General features: G+C 42.4%; 1 protein-coding gene across 1 annotated transcript in view; it reads right to left on the reverse strand.

Annotated features, from left to right (window-relative positions):
- The window catches only part of LOC137532976 (spectrin beta chain, erythrocytic-like), a 564,120-nt gene extending 552,331 nt beyond the window's left edge, over nucleotides 1–11,789 (reverse strand). Inside the window, exon 1 of the mRNA XM_068254046.1 lies at nucleotides 11,765–11,789. The gene's annotated coding sequence lies outside the window, so the exon portion shown is untranslated. The remainder of the gene's footprint in view (nucleotides 1–11,764) is intronic.
- Between the last annotated feature and the right edge of the window lie 11,681 nt (nucleotides 11,790–23,470).

Genomic DNA, 23,470 nt, shown 5'->3' on the forward strand with positions numbered 1-23,470 from the left:
AACTGTTGAACGCAAAAGGAAAAGACATGCCTGGATGGAATCAAACCTGTAACCTTGCTGTTACCAGCCAGACACACTAACCAATTGCACCACAGCCAGGCTAGCTGTGACCTAACTCTACATGGCTATCTGGGGCTCTGTTGGCTCTGTTTGGACAACTGTTGAACGCAAAAGGAAAAGACATGCCTGGATGGAATCGAACCTGTAACCTTGCTGTTACCAGCCAGACACACTAACCAATTGCACCACAGCCAGGCTAGCTGTGACCTAACTCTACATGGCTATCTGGGGCTCTGTTGGCTCTGTTTGGACAACTGTTGAACGCAAAAGGAAAAGACATGCCTGGATGGAATTGAACCTGTAACCTTGCTGTTACCAGCCAGACACACTAACCAATTGCACCACAGCCAGCCTAGCATTTAGCACTGTGAAACCATCCTCTGCTAGGCATGATTTCATTTTTGCACCTCACTCTATCGCATGGTCCAATCACAAAGCCCTGCACCCAGCATGTGTCTCATATGACTGTCTACAAGTAAGATTTAGGTTAGCAGTTTATTTAGTGTGTGTTTGGTGGTATGGTGGTGAGCATAGCTGTCTTCCATGTGGTTGGCCTGGGTTTGATCCCTGGACATGTCATGAATGTGAGTATGGTTTTGAAATACTACAAATCTCTGGGGAGAGAGAGAGGAGGAGGAGGAGGAGGAGGAGGAGGAGGTTGGTTGGTTATTCATTTTAGGCATCTAGAGGGATAGAAACCTTTGCAAACTTTAAAATACTAAATTTCGTAATCGTAATTACGAAAATTTGCGTAATTTGCGAAAATTACGAAATTTCGATTACTGCTAAAATCGTAATTGTAGTAATTTCGCGAAATTTCGGAAATTCGTAATTAGGTAATTACGCTCATCTCTACTCATACCCTCCCCAGCTACTATGGCCTCACACCCTCCTCAGCTACTGTGGCCTCACATCCTCCTCAGCTACTGTGGCCTCACACCTTCCTCAGCTACTGCGGCCTCATACCCTCCCCAGCTACTATGGCCTCACACCCTCCTCTGCTACTGTGGCCTCATACCCTCCTTAGTTACTGTGGCCTCATACCCTCCTCAGCTACTGTGGTCTCATACCCTCCTCAGCTACTCCGGCCTCACACCCTCCTCAGCTACTGTGGTCTCACACCCTCCTCAGCTACTGTGGCCTCACATCCTTCTCAGCTACTGTGGCCTCACACCTTCCTCAGCTACTGTGGCCTCACACCTTTTTCAGCTACTGTGGTCTCACACCTTCCTCAGCTACTGTGGCCTCATACCTTCATCAGCTGCTGTGGTCTCACAACCTCTCCTTGAAAGCATGGCAGTCATGTGACTGTTATGTAAGAATGCAGCGGCTATTGTGGGAGTTAGCACACCTCCTAATTCTTTGAGATAAAAAGTGAGACACCTTTACAAAACACGCTCCTGCCACAACTCTAATCATGCCCTGCCACACCCCTCGTCATGGGTACCACAAGGAATTCATAAGCAAAAAAAGTAGTTTTATAATTGAAACCACACTAGTCCTTTCTTTTATCATTAGTTTTCCTTCATATGAACATTTTAAAATAAGAAATGTATCAATTTTAAAGACAGGAATAGAATTTAGAGTAATTTAAACACATTTTTAGAATGCATCTGTCCTGAAAAAGTACTGCCAGACCATACTGTATAGTGGACTACAGAGTGAAAAGTAGACATGCAATAGGCTATGAATGGAAAGAGAAAGATAGCAATGTCACTCAACAACTTTCTGCTGCATGTCATACATAGTTCCCTAACAGATGATGGGAACATGTTACCTAGTTATCCCCATGTGGCAGGAGTTCTTACTTTATAATGTTGTTTGAGCATGTCCGTGTTCAGTTAACTGGCAGCTTAACCAAAAGGAATAAAATTCCATTAAAAAAAAATAAACATTAAGATGCTGCTTTTTTGGCATTTAGAAGCAGCTGTTCTTTCCCACAACGCAACAAGGCTCCCACAGTGTGATGTCAGTACCTAAGTGCTGACATCACACTGTGGGAGGGGTTTCACCACAATATCAGCCATACAGACCCCCCTGATGATCCGTTTGAGAAAAGGTAAAGATTTTTTCATGGGAAAGGGGGTATCGGCTACTGATTTGGATGAAGTTCAATTCTGGGTTACAGTTCCTTTTAAAGTTAGTGGGAAGCGGAAAAAAAACAGATACTTACCTGAGGAGAGGGAAGGCTCTGGGTCCTTTAGAGCAACCTGCTCCTCTTATGTTCCCCCTCTAATGGTCCCTAGGTTCCAGCGCTGGCTCCTCCATTTGACTCCCGGTGGCAGGAGGCTTTGGAGGTCTTCGGGATCCCAAGTGCTCTCGAAGATGGACGGCTCTGTACTGCGCAAGTGTGAGCATGAGAGAGCACTCTAGCGCAGGCACAGTGCGGAGCAGCCCATCTTCGGGAGCACTCGAGCTCCCGAAGGCTTCCAAAGCTCCCTGCATCGACAGGGAGCAGTATTCGACCAATCGGGTGAAGTCTGTTACCAGGGGAGCCAGCGCAGGGATCGTGAGAGGAGTGGGAAGGCTCTATAGGACCCAGAGCCTTCCCTCTCCCTAGGTAAGTATCTGTTTGATTTTTTTTTGCTTTCCATGTACTTTAAACACAGTTTTCAATAGAAAAATCCCTATATTTACACAACTCTATCAGTCCTGAAAGAGGGAGAAATTAGGGAGAAAGCATACCTCCCAACTTTTTGAGATCAGAAAGAGTAACACTCAAGCCACACCCCTGCCACACCTCTAACTACACCCTGGATACACCCCTAGTAGACACATACTATGAAGATTTCATAAGAAAAATATGTTGTTTTATTATTCAAACCACATTGGTCCTTTCTATTCTGGTTCATTTTCCTTCATATTAACATTTGAAAATAAGAAATATATAAATTTAGAGTATGGAAATAAAGTTTAGAGTCAATGAAACACATTTTTCTGTAGAAAAAAATACATATATTTACATAGATCTGTACATCAGTCCTGAAAGAGGGACAAAAGAGGGAGAAATAGGGACTGGGGGACATGGTTCCCAAAGAGGGGCTGTCCCTCCAAAAGAGGGACAGTTGGGAGCTATGGAGAAATGGGGACAGGGGGATTTAGTTCGAAAAGAGGGACTATACCTCCAAAAAGAGGTCAGTTGGGAGCGATGTAGTTATGCAAATAGTATCTGTTAACTAGAAGAAGTTTGAAGTACTCCGTATGTTCTAGTGACTTAGTGACGTTATCAGTGAATGTACGTGTGCACCAGCGGGATTCCCCACCCATGTGATGCTGCGTCATGCTTGCAAGAGAACAGCCCCATCTGGAAATGCAAGAAGAACGTCAAAAAAGAAGCCATTTCCCTTTTTTTTTCCTCTCAAAAATACAAGGTTTCCTCCTGATTGCAATCCTCAGTGAGTTCCTGCTGGCCCAAGGTACTTGTTGCTTTTTTGTAGAAACACAATGTCAGATTATTGCCATTTGAAGTGTTGTGATGGCAGCTGTCATATCAGTACAGACTGATGAAGACATGAGAGAACTGTCACCTGATCTAGCTATTAACACACAGGTTGGCAATGATCCTGTTTGTAGGTTCCCTGCAGTCACCACTTCCCATCATTATAAAACACAACAGTTGAGTAGCAGTAGTAATAAAAGGAAATCTTATTTTAGCAAAATTAAAATTCAGTTGCTGGTGGACTTCTTCCTGTTTATAAACATTACTGCTGTAGTTCACTCTTAGTGACTAGGTTTGGGATCCTTTGGTCCCCTTACTTGTACACTACATAGACTACTAGACTAGAAGTGGAGTCTATCTGTCACTTGGAAATACAGATGAAAGACAGGATCTTACCTTCCATGTACTTAGGGACAGCAAATAGCACGATGGTGTAGTGGATAGCACTCTCGCCTTGCAGCGCTGGGTCCCTGGTTTGAATCCCAGCCAGGGCACATTCTAAATGTTCTCCCAATGTATATGTGGGTTTCCCCCAGGTACTTCAGTTTCCTCCCATGGCCCAAAAACATAGACGGCTTACCCCTAAATTGGCCCTAGACTACGATACATACATACATAGACGTATGACTATGGAGGGATTAGATTGTGCCAAGACAATATACTTTGTACAGCGCTGTGGAAGATGTCAGTGCTATATAAATATATATATACAAAATAATAATAAAAACATGAGTAGGCAGACTGCACTAAATTCTTTTTACGCTCTACCTAAATTACTTTCCAGCATACTGGTTGCTAATAATAGATACAAGCATTTCTATGTACATTTTACAGGAAATTCTTTATATAGCACTATATATGATGCATTGATCATCTCTTGGTCTGAAAGAGCTACATGTGCATCTCTCCTCTATGATCTTACAAACAGCGTTATCATTAGGTAACAGCTTTTCCCTTATCAGGCTTTCTACATTCTCCGCCACCCGCCCTTCAGTACTCCACTTATCAAACAACTGAGCAGTGCATTTGTCAGTTATGCTAATCTTGCACCCCTCACCACAGTAGAATAATGCCAAAGATGCCAAATGCAATTTGAATACAGTGTATACAATATATCCTAAGAAAAACCGTAGCTGCAGGGTTCTATAAACTAGAGCCAGATCATCCACAAGGGAAACCCAGGCAGTTGCCTAGGGCCTGAAGAGAGTATAGGGGCCTGGTGGATACTGGCCCCCACCAGATCTTACTAAAAAAGCCAGAATAAATCAGCGATGGGCAAAAAGTGCTATCTTGCCTGGGGCCCTATTTCATCTTAATAATTACTGCTCTAGACGCAAAACTGACAAAATGGGCAGTTTGGAGGGTTTTTTAGTAATATATTCTTTGGACCGACATCGACAGAAAAACATCCAGGGCTGATTTTTGCAGCAGGCGGTACAATATTTTCCTTAGATGCGATCATACAAACAGATTTTCGTTGTATGTAATCATAAGGTAATTATCAATGGTTGCCATAAAGGGGTTGACTAAGGCACTTCCTCTCTTCAGATACGATCGTAAAATCCAACATTCTGATCGTCAAAATTCTCTATTTTAACCAACCATAGAATGGTTTCACATCAATTTTCACCAAATACTGTATGGCTATCTGTACTATTGTAAAATTCTGATCTGATCACATCTATCTGAACTGAGTGCTTGTCGGGCAGATCATCCTCCGATCTGCCAGCCACGATTGCCCTTTAGTTGCAATTTAATGCAGCCAAATGTCAGGGTTTGTAACGCTGACACGTGTGCCAGAGTTTGACAAGCGGCGGGGATACCTGGTGTAAAAAAAGTCGACATCTTCCATCGGAGCATGGCCATGGACGCACTCAAATGTGATAATTTTTGACAGTTTACTAATTGGAGCATGATGGGGAAAGGTGGTATATTTTTGTTGATTGGGCAGCAAGTCAAACAGCTGCAAAGCTTTGTACTGCATTGAGAAGAATACAGCAAGTAGGGCTTAAAGAACACCTTAACTGAGAGGGACATGGTGGCTGCCATATTTATATCTTCCTGTTGATCTCTTTGACTGTAGTGGTATCAGGATCACACACCTGAAACAAGCATGCTGCTAATCTAGTCAGACTTCAGTCAGAGCACCTGATCTGCATACTTGTTCAGGATCTGTGGCTAAAAGTATTAGAGGCAGAACATCAGCAGGAAAGCCAGGCAACTGGTATCATTCAAAAGGAGATAAATATGGCAGCATCCAAATCTGTCTCAGTTTAGGTGTCCTCTAAAGGGGCCCATACACTGGTCGATGTCAGCCATCGATCGATCAGAAATCGATTCTATCAAATTCCCCATTCGATCAATTTGCAGCCGATTTCAATGGATTTGATCTATCTGACAGGATGGAAAATCTAGGTCAATCTGCTGCTGATAGCAGATCGATGGCCCATAGAGTTGCATTGGATCTAATGGTCCAATAATGCATTTGGATCGATTTCCAATAGATTTCATTCTGAAATCTATTGGAAATCTGGTACTAGTGTGTGACACACATCAGATTCGACTTGACAGGCATCTGACAGAAATCTATCTGATGGTAGAATCTGCTGCAAATCTTCTGATTTCAGTAGAAATCTAATAAAGGACAAATGCTTTAACACAGGGAATTATTTGCTTCTTAATTGATCTATAGAGCCAACATGGACCTTTGTCACATTCTTTTCTACAGCACATTACAAAATGAAAGCAAGCATTTCATTAGCTGGTTGGGGCTATGCCAAGTCCTGTCAGCTTTTGCATGTGGAACTCATTGTGACCTGGAAGTCAGAGCAAGAATGACCAAGTCTTGCAATCAAGGCACATTACTTATCATAAATATATAAGAAATATTGGGCCTGATGCACAACACTGCATAAAGTTAATTCTACTGTTTCTCACGCTAGGGGAATTACAGCATCTAAACTTGGATGCAATCAAAATTCAGCGGACTGGCAGCGTTTTTAACACAACGCATGTCAGTGATTGACATGATGGTAGTGTTACCCGGCAGCAGAAAACTACAACATAATAATTAGGGTGCAGTCGGGGGGAGAGGGGGGGGCACCCTTGGCCTTGGTAACACACCCTCCTTTCTTATTTCTCTTTTTGTTTCTCTGTTCCTCTATTTTTTCTCTTTACCTGTTCTGTCCCATGTATCCCTCTCCACTTTGCAACAGCACCGGGAGCATGGAACCTGCTGAGGTAGCAACCACAAGAGTAATGATCAGGGAAGCCTGCTTGAGTATGGAAGATTACATATTGAGTGACTGTAATTGTTGATATGCTCCTGTTTTGTATATATATTTGAAGGCCTGAGAGCCTAATGTTATGTTTTTTTCCATAACACTCTCGAGCCCTGAAAATTCAAAATATTGTAAAACTGTTGAATCTGGGAGACCAGCAGATAGTTTGGACAATCGGCCATTCAGCAGACACTGCCATACACATGTATCATCAAGCAATGCAGCTTCAGGCCCCTTTCACACTGAAGTGTTGCGTTGTGGCAGTTTACCGCACTGCTACCGCAGGGAAATACAGGTGTATGGGTTAAATCACATTGCCTACGGTGCAGTGCAGAGCGCTGGAAGTGCCCCATTTAACAATAGTAAATCCACCGTGCGCCTGCAGGTCATCATCTTTACTGCTGGCAGGCTTGAAAGAAAATGAACATCACCAACTGCCCTTATCTATAAACACTCCCACTAACAGTGTGATAGGCGAAAAGGTTGTTTTACAGTTGGCAACAGCTGTTATCTTGCACAGTGCAGCGAGGTTCACATTCAGGAAACTGTGAGGGCCATGGCCCTAACAGTTTCCTGTGGGAGAGGTTTTACCACAATATCAGCCACACAGAAGTCCCTGATGTACTAAAAGGTAGATTTCTCAGTGTTACTAGATTTCAGCAGTACTCTACTGGGCATCGATAAACCCACAATCGTTGTACTGCTCAATGCACTGCCCTGAGATTTTCCAAAATGTCAGATCAGACTTTTACAGGATTAACTGCACAAACTTGATTAAAAGCAAATCAAGCAGATGCGTTGGAGCAATACCATCAGGAAAAACAATGCATGTATGGCCAGATTCAGTTTGTAACTACAGCCATTTTTTAACAAGCACAACCTCCTCCTCTTCCATAGGGGGACAAAGACATGTAAAAACAGATAAGGTGAGAAAAATACAGGCAAATACTTTCACTTCAACAGCTTTCATCTGACGCTAATAAAGTTTGTTAAAGCAGTACGATCAGCCATACTATGCCAGGGAAAAAAACACATATATAAGTAGATAAATACTTGATCTACTTACATAACACATGTATTATACTGTCCACGTTTTGATTTCAGTGAATGTTATATAGTAAATGATGAGAATTCTGTTATTAGTGGGGGCCATGTCTTTTGCCCACAGTTAAGGCTAACTCGTGATGTCATTTCTGCCCTTTACTTTTTTTCTTGTCTCCTCCAATCGCTGAGTCGCCTCAGCATTGCTTGTAAACACAGGTGAGTAGGGGATTAGGTTTCAGATAAGCAGCTGGCAGGTAAATAAAGGAAAGAGGAGGAATACATTATAGATAAAAAGAACCCCCATCATGCAATTCTTTGGCACCGACTACTAAAGGCCCAGTGCTCCTTAAGTATGTGATCAATCCGAATAATAACAGCAGAAAAAGTTTTGAATGCAGGATTAGCATCTTTATCACTTAATACACTCAGACCAGTTGCTGTTGAAATTTGATTTTTATGGTGACGATACCGCTTTAACCCTCCTGGCGGTATAAAAAAATACGCCAGGAGGCAGCGCGGCAGTTTTTTTTTTATTTATTTTTTTCTATATCATGTAGCGAGCCCAGGGCTCGCTACATGATAGCCGCTGCTCAGCGGCATCCCCCCGCCCTCTTCGATCGCCTTCGGCGATCTCTGATCAGGAAATCACGTTCAAAGAACGGGATTTCCTGGAGGGCTTCCCCCGTCGCCATGGCGACGGGCGGGATGACGTCACAGACGTCACTGACGTCGGGACGTCATTGGGAGTCCCGGGCCACCCCTCGGCGCTGCCTGGCACTGATTGGCCAGGCAGCGCACGGGGTCTGGGGGGGGGGGGGGGGCCGCGCGCCGCACCGGATAGCGGCGATCGGGCGCGCGGCGGCGGCGATCGGGTTGCCGGCGCAGCTAGCAAAGTGCTAGCTGCGTCCTGCAAAAAAAAAATTAAACAAATCGGCCCAGCAGGGCCTGAGCGGCACCCTCCGGCGGCTTACCCCGAACTACGTTCGGGGTTACCGCCAAGAAGGTTAAGCAATTCACTAGTTCTTAGTGCTTTAAAGGGGAACTGTAGTGAACATAACAATGGATAAAACTGCTTATTTTTTACAATATTAATTTATAAATTATTTAGTCAGTGTTTGCCCATTGTATCATCTTTCCTCTGCCCAAGTTACATTCTGAAATGGATCACTGGCGGCGACCTCTTTAGTTCTGCCAGGTGATCTGTACAGAATGTTCGTTACTGATAATTCTATGCACAGAGAGAGATATTGCTTGCTTGGCTAATGGAAAAAGCTGTTATTTCCCTTAATGCAATGAGGTTTACAAACAGGAAACTGTCATGGTCATGACAGCACTCTGTGGGAGGGATTTCACCACAATATCAGCTAAACAGACTCCCTGATGATCTATGTGAGAAAAGGTAAAGATTTCCTGTGGGAAAGGGGGTATTGGCTACGGATTGGGATGAAGTTCAATCCTGGGTTAAAGTTCCTCTTTAAATGTTTATGGAAAATTGCAGTGGCAAGCAGGGGTTTATAAGATTGATCTTTAGCAGGTGTCCCCAAACCTTTTTGGTAAAGGGCCGGATCAACCTACTTCAAACTGCTGGAGGGCCAGAACATACATAAAATGATGTTGAAAACCATTACATTGAATCAAGGTATTGATTACACCCAATAATGCCCGGAGGAGAACTCTAAGCAGCAGCCAGTCATGCAGCGCCCAAAGAAACTCTTTGTGCAGCAGACAGTGAAGCATACCCAGGTAACAAACTGCCGTCCAGTTGGACAGCAGTGTCACCTGATGCAGAATTAGATGCCAGTGAATTACTGCTTGCTGGCTTCTACAATACGTGGATGGGTGGTGCCAGCACGGCTATTCTATATGCAGGCCGCTGATATGTAAAGGTGCAGTGGGCCACATCTATAAATTATTATACATTTTGTGTTTGGGGGGCCAGTAAAAAAAAAGCCTCAGGGGGCTGCATTCGGCCCACGGGCCTTAGTTTTGAGGACCACTGATCTATAGCCTATCCTATCCCCAAACTGAATCTTAAACTAATCCTGTGCATTTCTAACATGTTTGGCACCTCTGTGTACATGTCACAGAGCTTACAGTTGTTGACAGCAGTGCCTCTGAGAAGGAGTTTTACTCAAGTTACTCTGAGGTATTGGGGACTTCACAAACTTGGACCGGACAGCAGCAAAACCACTGAGACACCTGTTCCTGCGTACCTTCTTCAATGCATTTCAGAAAGAATATATTTTCTCAGGAGTGATGAACAATAATGCAATCTGATGTTACAGTTAAGTCCTGTTTCCACTGGGTGTGAATTCTGAGCAGTAAACACACAAGAACAATGCAGCCCTTTGAAAATCATTTGGCTGTTTCCTCCTAGTGCATTTCTTCCGTATGTGATAATGTTTTCAGAAGAAAAAGCTAACAACATGCAGCAATTTTCTGCACATAAACACAACACAAATATGCCTGAAGCAGGAAAAAAGGGCACAGGAACCCTTTCTGAAAAAAAATGGTGCCGCCATAGGCACCTATGATAAAAGCTGCATTTAACAGCATAACATGGTAATAGGGGGCGCCATACGGCACCCAATTTTACATTTGATGCCACAAAGGCTTCTGCAAAGCCACGATATGCGGCTAAGAAGGTAACAAGGGGGTTAGCTTAAGAAGGGTGATTAAGGGTTAGGGGTGCCACCAGGGGGAGCTAGGTTTAGGCATCCCTGGAGGGGGGGGGGGGGGGTTAGGCACCACCAAGGGGGCTTTAGGGTTAGGCACCACCAAGGGGGCTTTAGGGTTAGGCACCACCAAGGGGGTTCTAAGGGTTAGGCAACACCGGGGAAGACTTCTGTGTGAAAATAGGGTTAGGTTTATCCATAGTAAAATATTGGTAAATATTACCGATATTTTACTATCAAAATTCACTAGTACCATCTCGCTAACCTTAGCAATATTTTACTAGTGGCAATCCCCACGCCCCCTTTTATTCAGGCACCTTTATTTCATGTATGCCATAGCGCCACCCTGGACAACGCACGCTGGTATTGCAAACCAACATGCAGTCGCACATCCACAACCAACACCGCAAGTGGAAACTAGCCCTAATAGGCTATGGGTGTATTACTGAATTGCAGTAATCAGAATAACGTGCGCAAAGTCTTACGTACAGTATGATGAGTAGAGTACCCTGTATAATGCATTCCATGTAATGTATTGCATTCTGCTCTACTCATCATGCAAGACTTTACAACATTATTCCGCTTACCACAGTAAAGTGATTTTACCATTATGTCACACACTAAAGTAAAAATCAAATACAAACTAACAAAATAATTAGACAACAATTAACAATGAATGTCTAGTACAGGCAGTAAACAAAAGTCAAACGTGCTAAACCAGCTAAATTCAGTCATTCTTAATGATTACATTTTTACTAAAAATTACTTAAAAACAGTAAATAATATGTAAAGTTGTAAACCAATCATATTGTAGTTTACTGAATTCAGATTAGTTCAATAAAACTGATTAACTGGCAGGAGTTTGTGCATGTTTATCATTTTGCTTAAAGAGTAAATACTTATTTAGGAATAATCAATTTAGACACATTATCTTCAACATACAAACTGATCTTTAAATATTTATATATATTTAGCTTAATCCGTTGAATTCCATATATATGCATTATCATATAATGCATTAGTGAGTGGTTAATGCATTATATATACATAACCAAACATTAAGCAACTACAGAATACACATTTGTGTAATATTCATTAATGTTAAACAGTGAATTATTAATGTATTAAAGCTAACTTTTAAAACAATTCCAGTTCTAAAGTTTATCTTTAAGTCATGAAAGAAGCTTTCAGGCTATCTAATTGTATTCTGATACACACTACTGACATTTAGATCCGTCCCAGCAGATACAAAATTGGGAATTTACCTTATTCTCTCCTGCTCAGGCCTTGTGCTGTATCTGCTGTCACCGCCACAATGGAAAAGATGAAACAAAAAAAAAAACTTTAGGGACAAAGGAGAAAGGACAACTGAAAAAAGGTCACAAATCGGCATTCACCCAGCACTCTACATTTTGCAGTCACAGGCCCCACCCCGTGTTACCAAAATAAAATTATCAGTAAGTGAGCAGGGACATTCCTGAGGTGTTGAGATACTCTGTATAAGGGAAGCTCATAGTCAGCTGTGGAATGCCATGGACCGAGTGTCACTCTGCTGGCCGTGTCATCAGAGGAGGATCAGTCAGGAGACAGATATCTAGAACCGAGATAAAAGGGGATGCATCCCCCACCCGCACTACAATTAGGATATTTCTGTTAGAAGAAACTTAGGAAGATACTATGGAGCATGTTTATTTTAACCTCAGCAATGACAGATTGGCATGTTTCAATTTTCTCAGAGGAGGATTGCGATTCCTGGATGACAACTGACTGGTTGCCATGGGCAAAAGTTGTTATGTTTGTTTACACCTAATGCACACTGTTATTGTACATGCATAAGACAGCACCTAAAAGAAAGTACATATTGAGCCTTTGGGTTTGTTAATTTGGCTAGGGGAGGAGGCTGACAATTAGATTATCAGTAATGTGGATCATGGGGCCCCATAACAAAACTTTGATTGCCCCCCCCCCAAAAAATATGGAACCTTTGGGCCCCAAGTAGCTCCCGAGTATAGGGAGCTAGAGATACCTCCCAAGTATTAGGTAGCCCCCATTATAGTTAGCCACAATATGAGTAGCTAGACATATCCCCAGTATGGGTAGCCAGAGAGGCCCCCTAGGTATAGGTAGCCCCCAGTATAGGTAGCCAAATTAGCTCCCCAAGTATAGGTAGCCCAGGGAGATATATCTGTTCTCTACAGCGCTCCGCTCGCTACTCTGCAATTCAGGGGGCCAACAATGTGTCTCCATAAGGCCTGCAGAGGACCCCCTTATTATTAGCTGAGATCACCAAGGCCCCCTTGGCTACGGGCTCCATAGCAACCGCTATATTGATCCCTACACCACTGCCCCCACGTATAACCTGAATCTAGCCCTATATATAGCCTATATCTGGAGGGCCAATACAAACAAACACAATATTCGGCTACTAATAGCTAAACTCTGAACCCACTGCTGGAGAGAATCTGGAATAAATTTCCAGGGGAAAAAAATATATAAGCTCCCAATCACCGGTGGCCAATCAAATCCGATATTCAGAGCTTGGCTACTAACAGCTACATTACGGTGCTGGACGCCATCACCTAATCCGTACCAGATGCCCAAATCATCCTCTTGGTGCTGCCTAGCCACTTCCTTGTATTGCAGTGTCTTCTTGTAGTCGACAATCCCAGCGCTCAAATCACCTGTACAGTAGGAGAAACAAACAGGGGTACATAATATCCAGACATTGGTATACATGACAATACAGATATACAGATACTGGTATACAATATAGAAGTGGTTGTCAATATACAGTAGTAAGTCACAGGGGGACAAATTGTATGGTGATTAACAAAGCATACTACATTTTTAAGACACGAAAGGGAGAAAGCCTTGCCTTTGCGAGTTTATAATCTAAAAAAAATGTATTGTAATTTATTTATGTTTTAAGTATTTAGTTAAAAAAAATCATTTTTAAAAATGAATATTATAAAAAAAATGTTTATCACATACACATGAAAATGTGATATTTTTTTAGAGTCCCAACTACTGGTATGACTGGGAATGTTTCAAAGAGGCTCTGTAGTGACACATAGTAGAATGCAGTAAATTATTCATGATATCCAATTTTAAAGGGAACCTGAACTGAGTAAAATAATTGAAATATATAAATAAATAAATAAATAAATAAAATAAATGAAAATAAACACATCATGTAGCTGCAAATGAATATTACATACTTGCCTCACCATCAGTTCCTCTCAGAAGCTCACCATTTTCTTCTTACAGTGATCCCTTTCAGTTCTGACAAGATTTTGTCAGAACTGAGATATACCCGTTGCTGTCAGTTATAGATCAGCTGCTGTCAGTTACAACTGAATGTGCAAGGGGATGTCTATGTTTCCCTATGGCTCAAGTGGGCGATATAATAGTTTAACAGTGTGCTGACCAGGAAGCGGTTATGGGGTAATGGCCATTTTCAAAATGAAGGACAGAGAATTCCATCGATCACAGTGGACAAACAGGACGCAGGAGAGGAGAAAGAGATTGACGAGCAGATTGATTACCTACATGGGAGGTAAGTATGACCTGTGTATGTTTTTTTTTACTTTTTATTTTTAGTTCAGGTTCTCTTTAAAGTAATTTTTCTGATTTCAGCATCAGAAACACTTTCTTTATCGATTTACTACTGCATATTGGTGTGTAGCCCAGCCCTCCCAGTGATGCTTACAATTTTAAATGGGAATTTTTGCACTATTTTTTTACAGAGGGTACAATCGGGAGATATCCAACCACTAAACACCCTGTTTGGATGGACAGCCAGACCTTGGGTAATGTATTCTGTCACTGAGCTTTCCCTCAGGTTGAGGGATGTGTAAGGTTTTGTGTCTTTAAATTTGGGACATTATAAAAGCTTGGTGATGGATAGCTTTATTCAAGGTTATATTTTGAAGTTTGTGTGTTTTTCTTTTCCTCCACTAGGTGGCTCCCTGTGGGTTTAAAGAGAATCTGTATTGTTAAAAGCGCACAAAAGTAAACATACCAGTGCATTAGGGCAGTGTTTCTCAACATTTTATTGGTATGTACCCCTTTTAACACCCTGTACTCACCAAGTACCCCCTAGCATAGTAAACATTATCACAAGTACCCCTTGACAAATATATATTTAATCGTAGTACATGATCATTGATTCTAAACAATTTTTAATTAGCTAAAATACTAATTTGGTGTTGTATAAATAATAGTTATTTTCTAAAACTGTAATTTGTTATTGTTGGTTAATTATATTAAGCCTGAGGACCCCCTGGAACCATGAGAAGTACCCCCTGGGGTACGCGTACCACACGTTGAGAACCTAGGCTTTAGGGGACTTCTCCTATTCCCCTCTGTCACAATTTCGCCGCTCCCCGCCGCATTAAAAGTAGTCAAAAACAGTTTTTAAAAGTTTGTTTATAAACAAACAAAATGGCCACCAAAACAGGAAGTAGGTTGATGTACAATATGTCCACACATAGAAAATACATCCATACTCAAGCAGGCTGTATACAGCTTTCCTTTTGAATCTCAAGAGATCATTTGTGTGTTTCTTTTCCCTTGCAGCTCTCACCCACTGAAGAGTTACAGGCTGATTGTTTCTTCCTGCAGACAGCTCTGCCCATGTCTGTAATTCCTCAGCCTGTGACTCCTTTCACAACAGAGGATTTATCCAGCTTGTAAAAGATAAGAGGGCAGAGAAAAGCTGGCTAATGTAAATAACACACACACACACACACACACACACACACACACACACACACACACACACACACACACACACACACACACACACACACACGGGAGTGTGCATAGAGGGGCCTGGAGGGGGGTGTGCATAGCAGATCAACACTGAAGAGTAGGCAGCCTTCCAGACACAGGGCGACAAGTCCGACAGGGGAAAGATAAGCTGATTTATTACAGAGACGGTGATAGTAGAAAGTGCTGCAGTAAGCCAGAGCACATTAGAATAGGTTAAGGAACTTGTAGGATGGTAGAAAACAAGATGAAATTTTTGTAACAGAGTCTCTTTAAAGCCATCTAGGGAGTTGGGGTATTTGCACGCATGCCTGGGTTACATTTACGTAATTACGCATCCATTTACGCCTATATTTTACGCATGCGTGTATGTACACGAACGTTTTATGCAATAGACGCAACTTCATTCGAGAAGCGTTTTCTTTAGTGATGTCATCACATTGCAGGTCATATATATATACGCCCATTAGAAGGCGGTAATAGCTGGTAGCGGGCAAATCAGTGACGTTCTTATCGGTATACAGGTTTTGGTTAAGTATTTAGGCTGTTTATCAGACAAGTGTGTGTGGTGTGGTGGGTGGATTTGCCTGAAGTTCCCCAGCAGGTCCTCCTTACAGGTGAATGGTTACTTGTGGGGAGAGGTGGAGTATATACAGATGTGGTTCAGACAATGTTTGACATGCTATCACTTGACAAAGAGCGGTTATACCACTCGAAACGGCAACTGGCTGTTGTGTGGACATAGCTTTATCCTAGAAGTGTGTCCTTCATTCACTGCATGCATCTGAAAGCTATGAATACTTTTTAAGAGCTGTATTTACATTCCGACCTGAAGATGGATGTTTGGGCTTATGTTGTTCACGCTGTGAAAGTGAATAAATCGACATTTTGAACCATCCCGTGCTGGTCACTTCTACTTTTATAAATTGCACAATCTAAATCAGGGTGAGGAAAGATCTTACAGTGGGCAAACACTGACTAAGTAATTTATAAAGAAATATTGTAAAAAAAATATACTGTATATACAATACATTCTTTTCACTACAGTTACTATTTAAAGGGAATCTGAAGTGAAAATTAACCTATGATATAATGAATTGTATGTGTAGTACTGCTAAGAAATAAAACATTATTAGCACAGATAGGAGTCTCATATTGTTTCCAGTATAGGAAGAGTTAAGAAACTTCAGTTGTTATCTATGCAAAAGAGTGTATTGTAGAAACTGCAATTATTAGAGAATGATGCAATGTTATAAAAAAGCTATATACCTAAAAATAAAAATATGACACCATATTCTTTGCTACTACAGTAATGTTCTATTAATTATCCGTACTAAACAAACAATTCATTATATCATGAGGGTTTTTTTTGCTTCAGTGTCACTATAAGTATAAAATCAGTTATCCACCTGAATCTGGCCCTAGGGCCTGTACATATTGCCTATGCTTTTAGAATCACGCACAATTTTTAATCCCAAGGTCTCTGCAAAAAAAATGCAAATCCCAAGGCGCTGTTCACAGTGGTGCTATGTAATTTCAGAAAATCGCAGTGTCTGCATCCCTTTTTGAGCGTTTGAGTTTGTAAAGAACAGTAGAAAATGCAATATATGTGATTTTCATTTCATTTTCTAGGTCAGATGTGCAAAAGTACAAAAAAGGTGAGTAGAATTTTGATTAAAAACACACAAAAAAAATTGCATTGCATTTGCAATTGCTCTTGGTAATTTTCAGTGTGTACAGGTCCCAAAATCCTGTCTTCTTATTCCTTCCCCAGTTACCCCCTCATCTAAGCTCAGTTCCTGAAAGATTATGTGGTTGAAGAAGATGTAAAAAGTGTGGAACAGAGGTACCACATGTAAACAATGGAAGGAAGGTTCAAAATGTTGCAAACACTTGTTTTCCACTTTTGGCATTTATCTCTAGTTTTTGGTGGCTGCAAAGAATCCGTTTGCCTTTTCTTTTGCAGTGCATTAGAGTGAAGCTTCTTTTTACCACTATAGAGTTCAATGGCTCGACTTTTTTCCAGCTTCCATGGCCAAAGCTTATATGACCAGAAAAAAAATGCAAAAAATACCCGTTCCCTCTGAAATTTTTTTAAAAAGGACTTCAAAAGGATAAAAGTAAGCAAATTATGATTTCATGCACCGATCACAGGGGTATATAAATAAGTCCCTTAGTGCTACAGAGGTATATATGCAGGGGCGTAACTAGAAATCACTGGGGCCCCCTGCAAAACTTTGGATGGTGCCCCCACCCGCCAGACGCCCCCCCCTCCTTAAACAGCGCTGTACACAAGACCCTTCTGAACAGTGAATAAGGACTGTCTACAAATCTTTGTCTGCAAAACTTTGTATGATTCCATATCAGGGGCTGAGCAGATGCAGTCATTAGAACAATTGTGGGAAAGCAGAACGTTTTTTTTTCTCCTTGCTCTTAGTTGGCAGTCTCACAGGACGGGGCCCCCTGTGGCTTCTGGGCCCCCCTTCAGTTGCAACCCTTGCAGGGTCTATTGTTACGCCCCTGTATATATGGTAGAAAAACTCTGAGATGCGCATTCCATGAAGTCTCTGCAGCTAATCTAGCATGTGTACAGGTGTTTGTTGGTGACACCTGTTGCCCTAATGATTAACCATTTCAGCCGGGGGGGAATTTTCACCTTATGCATCAGAGCAATTTTCACCTCACATTCATTCGCTAATAACTTTATCACTACTTATCACAATTTATTGATCTATATCTTTTTTTTCCGCCACTAATTAGGCTTTCTTTGGGTGGTACATTTTGCTAAGAATTATTTTTTTATAAATGCATTTTAACGGGAACATTAAGAAAAAATTGAAAAAAAAATCATTATTTCTCAGTTTTCAGCCATTATAGCTTTAAAATAATACATGCTACCATAATTAAAACCTATGTATTTTATTTGCCCGTTTGTCTCTCAGTTATTACACCATTTAAATTTTGTCCCTATCACAATGTATGGCGCCAATATTTTATTTGGAAATAAAGGTGCATTTTTCCAGTTTTGCGTCCATCACTATTTACAAGCTTATAATTTAAAAAATGATTTGTAGTATACACCCTTCACTTGCATATTTAAAAAGTTCAGCCCCTTAGGTAACTATTTGTTTTTTTTTTATTGTAATTTTTTTTTTCATTAAAAATTTTATTTGGGTAATTTTTTGGGTGTTGGGAAATAAACAGTTAATTTTTAATGTTGTAATATGTGTAAATTGGCATGAAAAATGTATGTAGATGTAATTTTACTATTTGGCCACAAGATGGCCACCTTGAGGTTTTTTTTCCTTGTGCTTCTCACTTACCGGAAGCACAAGGAGAACGGGGAATTTTTTTTTTTAGAAAAACTGCGGTCTCTGATTAGAAACCGTCGGTTTTTCTGCTGGCAACTTAGATCGGTGAACGAGAACCATGTTCCCGTTCACTGATCCCAGGGCTACCGGGGAACAGCACGGGGACGCGCCCACCATCACGCGCGGGAGCATGCCGAAGCGCGCCTCTGCAGCAGAGCAGCCGCCTGGACGTGATCGGGCGGCTGAAATCGTTAATGCACGATTATTAACCACTTGACACCCCCCTAGTGACCAGGCTATTTTTTACTATTTAGGACACTGCAGCTTTAAGGCCTCGCTGCAGGGCCATATAACTCAGCAAACGAGTGATTCCCCCCCCCCCTTTTCTGCCCACCAACAGAACTCTCTGTTGGTGGGCTCTGATCCCTGCCGGGATGTTTATTTTTTTACAAATATTTATTTCCTTTATTTTTAATTTTATAACACTCCCTCCCTCCCCCCGCCAGCCGATGGCTGTCATAGGCATCAGCCTATGAGAGCCAATCGAGCCGATCGCTCTCCTGCCTCCCAGGTGACACGGTTGACCCCAGCACAGCGCTGCCATAGATCGCATCGATGTACAGAGAAAATAGGCCGCGGTTACTCCATCTAACAGTCTCCTAGTTGCGATCGAAGCTGGGAGACTGATGACGATCTTCTTTAAAACCCCTCCCCAGGACTTGACGGCAATTGGCGTTAGGCGGTCCTGAGGCTGCCGCTGCATTCATGCCCATCGGGGTGGCACGGTCGTTAAAGGGTACCTAAACTGAGCAAAAGAACAAAAGTTAGATAGAGTTCCAGTTATCCTATTAACCAGCAGTCTCAGCTGCCTGGCTTTTACCCGGGAAGCCGTAGGGGTATGCTTCTTCCATTTTGCAGAGCAGCACGCAGCAGAAACCACTTACAAAAGCTCTGGGTGCCAGTCCTCCACACTTCTACAGCTGCCAGCTGCTTTGCTGCATGCTCATATGGCACACAAGGTGTCACCTGTCCTGCATTGGGTCACATGCACACATTGTGAACCATACAGAGCTGATGCAGCAAAGCAAGCTTGGATCTACCCCTGCCTCTCCAATTGCTCATTTATGGCCTCCTTCAATAGCTACTCAACCCCTGCCCATCTCTCAGGACTCTGTTCTGGGGCCCCTTCTATTCTCAATATACATTTTCTCCATTGGCAAACTGATCTCCTCCCTGGGCTTCAAATTCCACCTTTATGCTGATGATACTTAAATTTACCTCCATACCCCCGATCTCTCCAGGAGTTAAAAGCTGGAGAATAATTGTCAGCCAAGCCAGATGTCAGCAGCCAAAGAATGCTCCTCAACCAAGCCAGAGGTCAGAAATGTGAGAATGGTCGTCAGCCAATTCAGGGGTCAGAAACCAAAGATGGTCGTCAGCCAATCCAGGAGTCAGAAACCAGAGAATGGTCATCAGCTAAGCCAGGGGTCATAATCTGGAGAATGGCCATCAGCCAGGGTTTAGAAGGCAGAGTACAAAGATGACAAAATGTATATAATGTACACCAGGGGTACCCAACCTTTTTCAGCCCAGGGACCGGTATCCAGACCAAATTTTTCTCTGGAAGGGCCCGGAAGATTTGGAGTGTATAGTTAAGTAGGTAGTATCTAGGTATAGTTGCCCCCAGTATAGGTAGCTAATAAAGTTGCCCCTGTATAAGGAGTAAAGCTGCCCTAGTATAGTTACCCAAGTATAGGAAGTATAGTTACCCATGTATAGCTAGTAGTTACCCCAGTCTAGCTAGTATAGTTAGCCCAGTATAACTAGTATAGTTAGCCCAGTATAACTAGTATAGTTAGCTCAGTATAGCTAGTATAGTTACACCTGTGCAGCTATTATTGTTAGCCCAGTATAGTTAGTATAATTGCCCCTGTATATTTAGCCCAGTATAGTTAGCCCAGTGCAGTTAGTATAGCTACCCCTGTATAGCTAGTATAGTTGCCCCAGTATATTTAGTATAGTTAGCCCAGTATAGTTAGTATAGCTACCCCTTTATAGCTAGTATAGTTGTCCCAGTATATTTAGTATAGTTAGCCCAGTATAGTTATATACAGGGGCTACCCCTGTATAGCTAGTATAGTTGTCCCAGTATATTTAGTATAGTTAGCCCAGTATAGTTAGTATAGCTACCCCTTTATAGCTAGTATAGTTGTCCCAGTATATTTAGTATAGTTAGCCCAGTATAGTTATATACAGGGGCTACCCCTGTATAGCTAGTATAGTTGTCCCAGTATATTTAGTATAGTTAGCCCAGTATATTTAGTATAGCTACCCCTGTATAGCTAGTATAGTTGCCCCAGTATATTTAGTATAGTTAGCCTCTGTATAGCTAGTATAGTTGCCCCAGTATTTTAAGTATAGTTAGCTCAGTATAGTTAGTATAGTTAGTCCAGTATAGCTAGTATAGTTGCCCCAGTATATTTAGTATAGTTAGCCAAGTATAGCTAGTATAGTTGCCCCTGTATAGCTAGTATAGTTGCCCCAGTATATCACTGAGTGCCCCCTCCCTCCTGTTACCTTATGAGCTGGCGGCCGCTTGCTCTTTTATAATCCCTAGTGGCCCCTCTCCTCCACGCTTTATCGTCTATAACAGCAGCGTGACCCGCGGCTGCTAAGGAGGAAGGAAGTAGGAGAGCAGCTTCCTGTGACGGCGCTATACACCGTTACTATGGTAACCGCTCTCCTGCTTCCTTCCTCCTTAGCAGCCGCGGGTCGCGCTGCTGTTATAGACGATAGAACAAGGAGGAGAGGGGCCACTAGGGATTATAAAAGGGCAAGCGGCCGCCAGCTCATAAGGTAACAGGAGCGGCGGCCGCAGATGGGGGTGGGGGGGGGGGCGAGAGGCCAGCCCCGCCATGGCCCAGCTGGAAACTGCCCACGGACCAGCAGTGGGCCGCGGCCCGGTGGTTGGAGGCTGTACACAGTTCGTTTGAAAAAATGAATCGCTAATAATGGATAACTGTATGGTACACTTTGAAAAAGTTGTTAATGCAGAGGCCTGGTTTTCGATGGGCATTTGGGGCTGTTATCTGTTGTCTCTCCTAATGTGGTGTTTGGTACACACGTTACATCTTTTTTTTTAAGGATCGTTTGTTAATGGATTAGCGGGGAGCGGGGCAGGGAAATGCCTATCAAAGTCTTATAACATTTTCACAATCCAGAGGGTCTGTGGTGTGGGCAGTGAATAACCAGATAGTTGAATCAGTGCGGTTATCAATTGTTCCTGGAACTTGATATATGTGTTCACATTGCCCGATGCTTTATTGAGGACATAAGCATTGTACATTGTCATCGGCAGATAAATTCCGACCGTTTTGTACAAGGCCTTTGTTTTTCGAGGAACACATATGGTGCAAGCATCTCATCAGAGAGGTGTCGACCCCCCATGTACTTGCTGTACTCTGAAATGGTTACTGACTTCTTCTATTCTTCTTGCTGAGACATCATTGTCACTGTAGCCTCCGTGTAGATCAGGGATCCCCAAGCTTTTTCAACATACTTCAGACTGCTCGGGGGCCGGAACATACATAAAATGTTGAAAAACATTACATTGAATCTAGGTATTGATCCCCCCTATTCATGCAAAGAAGAGAACTCCCAGCAGCAGCCATGCAGTGCCCGAAGAACGTCTTTGTGCACCAGACAGTGGAGCATAACCAGGTGACAATCTGCTGTCCAATTAAACAGCAGTGTCACCTGATGCAGAATTGATTTGGAAGCCATCGAATGACTGCTCGCTGGCATCTACACTGGGTGGATGGGTCGTGCCAGCACTGCTATTCTATATGCGGGCCACCGATATTTAAAGGTGCAGTGGGCCACATCTATACATTTTGTGTTTGGGGGGGGGGGGGGGGGGAGGGGGGCAGTGAAAAAGTAGTTTGAGGACCACTGGTGAAGTTTGTTGACAAAATCAGTACGTCTCTTTGGTCCCTGTATATTAGGGCCAAGAGTTCATTACTTTGGAGACTGACGGATTCCCCCTTTAGCAATTTTTTTGTGTAGGACCTGCGGAGGTAGGTACCACAGGATGGAGTTTCAGCTGCATAGAGAAATTTCAAAAGTGGCTCGCTTATGTAAAAATTGTCTACAAACAAGTGGTATCCTTTGTGCAACAGTGGATTTAGCAGGTCCACAACAATTTCTCTGCTGGTACCCATGTATGATGGGCACCTAGCGGGCTCAAGCAGACTGTCTCTCCCTTCATATAAAATGAAAGCATATGTACTATGCACCCACTTCAGACTCAATTCCTGTATACTTGCTACTCTAATTTTAGAAATCACAGTACAGAGAAGTAGTGCCACCTGCTGTTCAAATTTCTTAGTGACCAAACAGTTATGGCAAAACACAGAATACAAAACCCCCCAGAATAAACAGAGTACAGAAAATCTATACAAAATAATCTAGGAATACAATAATCTACGATCAATAATACAGTGTGCTGACCACTTTTGAAATAGCAGTGGCAGAGGCATTGTAAAGCCTTGTATACACATAAAAGGACTATCGCTCATAGGGCTCAGGACATCATCCTTTTAGTGACAGTTTGAGGCCAAGTTCTGTACAAATGCATGGTTAGTCTGCAGGCCAGTAACACATCCTGTTGCTATGGAGGGGAAACCACAAGACACACAATGTTTGAATTTTCACTAGTTTTATATCACAAATAGGCTACTACATATCATTTGGTTTCCCAGAAAAAAAACTTTTATAGTACCCCTCAATGTTGGCACCACTTCCCACTCACCCCATGGTGATTGCCACACTTTGTGGAGAAGTAGGGTATCTGCAGAGGGTCATATCACAAATGTAGCCACTATGGCCCCC

The sequence above is a fragment of the Hyperolius riggenbachi genome, chromosome 9 (assembly GCF_040937935.1).
Source record: "Hyperolius riggenbachi isolate aHypRig1 chromosome 9, aHypRig1.pri, whole genome shotgun sequence".
NCBI lineage: Eukaryota > Metazoa > Chordata > Amphibia > Anura > Hyperoliidae > Hyperolius > Hyperolius riggenbachi.